The sequence below is a fragment of the Lynx canadensis genome, chromosome A2 (assembly GCF_007474595.2).
Source record: "Lynx canadensis isolate LIC74 chromosome A2, mLynCan4.pri.v2, whole genome shotgun sequence".
Lineage (NCBI taxonomy): Eukaryota > Metazoa > Chordata > Mammalia > Carnivora > Felidae > Lynx > Lynx canadensis.
In genome coordinates, this window is record NC_044304.2 from 154,702,593 (window position 1) to 154,708,627 (window position 6,035).

The window sequence follows — 6,035 nt, forward strand, 5'->3', positions numbered from 1 at the left end:
AGCATCAGACTTCAGTTCAGGTCATGATCTCACAGTTCAAGGGTTTGAGCCCTACGTCACGTTCTGTGCTGACCGCTCGAGCCTGGAGCCTACATTGGATTCTATTGCCTCCCCCCCCCACCGCCCCTTCCCCACTTGCATTGTCTGTCTGTCTCCCAAAAATAAACACTAAAAAAAAAAAAAACAAACAAAAAGAAATGGGTCAAGATTAAGGATTTTCTCATAGGTGGTCTCCAGGTGTGATAGGAGGAGGCCATCAACAGTCAGCACTGACAGGGAGGGGGAGAGAAATGGAATGGGACGTGGCATATGCATGGCCCCAAGCAGTATGTACTGGTACCAAAGACGATAAAGGGCTGGCATTGGGAGCAAAAGGAGGCAGTGCTAGAAATGGTGAGTCTACAAGATGCTGTACCTCACGGAGTAGGATGAACCAGAGAAAAACCAGAGAAACAACAGGTTCATTAAGGATCCTTTAGAATGTAAATGTCAGGAGGGAAGGATCTCCAATTTGTTCCTTCTCATATCCCAAGTACCTAAAGAAAAGTTAGGACTCAAAATTTGATGAATCAAGGTTAAGGGTTTTAAGTACAATATATTTAACATTATTGGAACAGTAGGACAAATTTATTCATCAATCATCACTGTAAAATACCCAGATAGGGGCGCCTGGGTGGCTCAAGTCAGTTGAGCGACTGACTTGGGCTCAGGTCATTATCTCACACGTGGGTTCGAGCCCTGCATCAGGCTCTGTGCTGACAGCTTGGAGCCTGGAGCCTGCTCCGGATTCTCTGTCTCCCTCTCTCTGCCCCTCCCCGTCTCCCACTGTCTCTCTCAAAAATGAATAAACATTAAAAATAATAATAACAGGGGCGCCTGGCCTGGGTGGCTCAGTCGGTTAAGCGTCCGACTTCAGCTCAGGTCATGATCTTGCGGTTTGAGTTCGAGCCCCGCGTCGGGCTCTGTTGCTGACAGCTCGGAGCCTGGAGCCTGCTTCAGATTCTGTGTTTCCTTCTCTCTCTGCCCCTCCCAGGCTCATGCTCTGTCTCTGTCTCAAATATAAATGAAACATTAAAAAAATAGTAGTAACAAATAAAATAAAATACCCCGATAATTGTACTGTGTTTATACAGGAGAAAATTTTTTTTCAGTTTTAATTTAATATTTTTGACAGATCACACAAGTAGAGGAGGGGCAGAGAGAGAGGGAGACACAGAATCTGAAGTAGCCTCCAGGCTCTGAGCTGTAGGCACAGAGCCCGATGCAGGGCTTGAACTGAGATCACATGAGCCAAAGTCAGACATTTAGCCAACTGAACCACCCAGGCACCCCTAAGTAGGCCCCATGCCTAGTGTGGAGCTCAGAGTGGGGCTTAAACTCACTCTTGATCCTGAGATCAAGAAGACCTGAGCTGAGATCAAGAGTTGGAGGCTTAACTGAGCCAAACAGGTGGCCCTAGGAGAAAATGTTAACTGTTGTTACTTAGGGTCATGTCTGTAACTATTCTCAAATGGATTGGCAGGGTCACAAGAGACATAGAGAGTGAAAAACCACACGTGGCAAACATTAATAAATGGTTATTCTAACGTTCAACACACTATCCTTGCAGTTTGAAATTTCTGAACAAAAAAGGGGCTAGGGAACTAATAGGTGAGAATTACACACATGTGCACACACACACACAATTAGATTGAGCCATATAACATTATGAAACGCTTTCGACCTACAAAAACAAAGAGCATCTGGCCAGATCACACGTTTTAAGAGCTGTTCTAATTGCACGTGTCCTCTCAAATGCAACTATTCCCCTAACGCAACAGAAATGTGTTGACTGAACACTTACAAGGTCCAGTACCAGAATAGCTGCTTTACCATTAGAATACTCAAAGATATAAATTAGACTAAGGAGAAGACTAAATCTTTCAAGTTGCAGGCTTGGTTTACTAATCGCTAACTTGCTTGGCTACTGGTTATCGAATACTAGAATACAGTAAAAATGCTTTCTTTTTCTTTGTGGCTCCTTAAATAGTCTCCTTCATATACTCCCTTAGTCTGCAGGGTCTACAGTTCCATAAGCTTGTAGTCAGCTGGAAATTCCAAAGGTTAAATCCCACTACATTTTTTGGCCAGTGAGAAGTTTGCTTACAGATTTGCCTGAGGGAGTATAAAAAGTAAATTCACAAAAAAGAGTCCAATAGTGAAGACAGAATAAGCCTGGTAGGCGGCTTTCCCAGTGGTAGGCGGGGCCAAGAGCCACCTCCTGCCTGTTGTATTTGACTCACACTTCATGTGCTCGCTTCGGCAGCACATATACTAAAATTGTATTTGACTCACACTTCAGTCAAGCTCTAATGCACCCACACGTGGTACCTGGACAGGCTGGCCTGGCATCACGCACTCCCAAAACTGGCTGCAGTTCATCCAGATCCCCAACCCACCCCTTCCCTTGATTAGCACATTGAAGTTTGAGAAGCACTATGGTTTCCAGGGCAGGTCAGGATAGGTCACAATTTACTAAAATACTCAAACTTACAAAGAATGTCTTATGTATGAAGGCAATCCAGCTTTATCCCTGTTACTGACACTTGCGGTGACATACTTTTCTAAAGGGAAAAGTTATTGTTGATCAGTAAACTGGGCATATCCTAGAGGCCATCAAATGCCATTAATGGGAGTGTCCAATAAAAGCTGTTCTCTTCTTGCCTGCCTCAGGGCTTTGGCACAGGTCTTTCTGAAGGGTGTCCTTTCTCCCCTTTAGCTCTCAGCTCAAAGGAGCTTTCCCAGGGCACCTGACTCAGTTTGTTTAAGTGACTTCAGCTCAGGTCATGATCTCACGGTTCCTGGGTTCGAGCCCCTCATCAGGCTCTGTGCTGATTGTGCAGAGCCTGGAACCTGCTTTGGATTCTGTGTCTCCCTCTCTCTCTGCCCCTCCCCCGCTTGCACTCTCTCTCTCAAAAAGTAAATAAGCATCACCCCCCCCAAAAAAAACAACAAAAAAAGGTTTCCCTGGCCTGTTAAAAGCTCTTTTAATCTACACCTTCATAGTATAATAATTTGTCATTACCAAAAATAATCACTGTTGAACCACTGAAGTACACCTAAAACTAGTTATCAACTATACTCAAAAAAAATTTTAAACCTAAAATAAAACCACAGATATCTATGACTTCATGAAGAAAAGGATTACAATAGGATACTTCATGCCAGCTACACTGGCAAAAAACACCCAAGAAACCACAGCCACTACCTGCCAAATGTCCTAAATATCAATGTACGTTCAAGCAAAATCTTTTTACAAATTCATTGAATTTATTGAGAAGCATAAACATTTGGTTCAAATGACACTGAGCATATCACTTGAACCTAAAAATACTTTTGTTTAGGTACTACATGGTTTATTTCTTCCATGCACTGGTAAGGGAGGTGTTAAAACCTGGTCAGTCTTGGTGAGGATATTTCTTGTCAGCCACAGATCTTCTGTCATTTAATAAAGTGCTGCCTCGTTAAAGTGATTGACTGCAGAGCACTTCTTCCACCTAAAATGGAAGCCTGTTTAGTTTGTGAAAGTCCTAGACACTGAAAAATCTTAAAACATGACCACTGGAGGAGACCTGATATGTCAATCACTTCAGATATAACAAAAATTTCTTTTCCTTTGCTCAAGCCCACTGAAACCCTCAGAAACGGCTTCTAGCGTTTGAAGGATATTTAAAAACTCACCTTCTGCTATCCTATTTATAGCAACTAGTTAATTTTAATTTTAATTTTTTTTTAGTGAGCTCTATACCCAATATGGGGGTTCAAACACATATGACCCGAGATCAAGAGTCACAAAATATACAAACTGAGCCACCGAGGCACCCCACAATTTAAAGTCTTCTGACATACAGATTACCATAGTCTCCTTTAAAAAAGTAGGGGCGCCTGGGTGGCGCAGTCGGTTAAGTGTCCGACTTCAGCCAGGTCACGATCTTGTGGTCCGTGAGTTCGAGCCCCGCGTCGGGCTCTGGGCTGATGGCTCAGAGCCTGGAGCCTGTTTCCGATTCTGTGTCTCCCTCTCTCTCTGCCCCTCCCCCGTTCATGCTCTGTCTCTCTCTGTCCCAAAAATAAATAAACGTTGAAAAAAAAATTAAAAAAAAAAGTAGATATTTTCATTATTAACATGTATTATCAAAGGGTAGGCAAAAAAGTACAGTTTGTAATAATGCTTTTTCTCCTAATACCTGTATACCAAGTACCAATTTTAAATCATAGAATAAAGTTTGTGTTGATTCACTGATACACTTTATTACTTGCTCCTGTATTTTAGGCATTTTGGTTTATTTTTGAGAAAGAAAGGGCATAAGCAGGGGAGGGGCAGAGAGAATCTCAAGCAGGCTCCACGGTGAGTGCAAAGCCCAAACTCATGAAATCAGAGTCAAATGCTTAACCGACAGAGCCACCCAGTGACCCCTTATCTTACTTTTGGATTGCCTTGAATAAAAGTGCCCCAAAAAGTTGCTAAAATAATTGAGTATTTTAAACATCAAAAGGCCCTCAGTTTTCTGTATGACAGTTCCTTAAACAGATGGTTTCAAACAGGCTGTTACGTTGGGATAACAAAAAGACTCAAAATCTCAGTGGCTTTTCACCCTGAAGGTTTGTTTATTTTGCGGTCACATTATAGGCCCCTCAGAGATCAGCTGAGTGTCCTGCTCTGTGTGACCCAGGCTGGTGAACAGCCGCATTCGATTGGAAGAATGAGGTCAATGGTGGACTGGCCCTTTGCTCACCTTTCATCAGCCTAAGAAAAGTCGGGCTTTGCAGCTGCCCTAAGCATCCAGAAGGCATAGACTTAGAAACACCATCAATATCCTACACCTCCCCTCTCTCCCTCAACTCTTGGGTTGTACTTACTTCACTTATTCTCCCAACCCTTTTTTTCTTTTTTAAGTAAGAATCTGTGGATGTCCCACTCATTGTGTTGTGATGGCATGACAAGAGGTTGAAACAGTAGTTCTGTGCAAATGAGAAAGTTGAGGGGTTTCTATGGTCACTGTTGGTTCCCCAACTCTTTTCGCAAGAGGCGGGCACACTGAAAGAGCTCGTGCTCAGTGCACAGAACAGGACAAGAACATGTTATGGATTGGCTGATACACAAGCTTCCACTGCCTTTCCCAAGACCTGAAGGGAGCTGCTCCAAACATAAATGTACCTCACCTCGAGAAGCAAGCCACAGTCACCGCCTGCAAAGACCATCTCCCCAGTGCAGACACAGATATGCCAACAGGACAACCACCAATGAACCTCTTCCTCCTTTCCAGACACCAGAAAGCAGAGGCTTTCAAAAGAGTCTCTCTTCCCCACTCAGACCCCCAACGGTTCTACCTTGCCTCTGAGGCTCTCCAGCATCACTCTGGGGGTGCCGTGTGATCCCCAGCAGCTGGAGGCACAATGTCAACACTTCTGGAAGGAAGCAATGGATAAGAGAGCTTACAGAAACAGACTACTCACGGACCTATAGCTGTTACTATGACTACAGTAAGTCACAGTATCCACCATTCCTACAGGTGGAAACATTCTCAGTGGCACAAATTCCTGACATAGATATTTAAACCAAGCAACAGTATTTTTACAAATAAGCAATGCAAAAAGGTCACTGCAGAATGGTTTTTATTAATAAAAAGTAGGATAGCATCATCAGGGAGAAAAATACCCTTTCAAAATAGATGGCATGTTGTGACCTACCTGTTATTTGAGGGTACACGAAGCAGGTTCAGCTATAGGCGCGCAGCAGCAGAAAACTGGCAGGGCCTGTGGCCGCCAAAGAGGGCCTGAGTCTTAGCCTTGCAAATTCTAAAATACAGAATCATTGGAGGATCCCAGCTGGTAAGGTCCTCTCTGTATCTCTCAAAGCATTTAGAGCAGGCTAGATGTTTTAGGGAAAGTGGTCACTTTCCTCCACAGAGAGGTGACTAATTGAAGAACTGATCAGAGTCCACGAAAGAAACAAATGTTATGCTTTGACATCTGCACCAAAACTGCTCAGTACACGA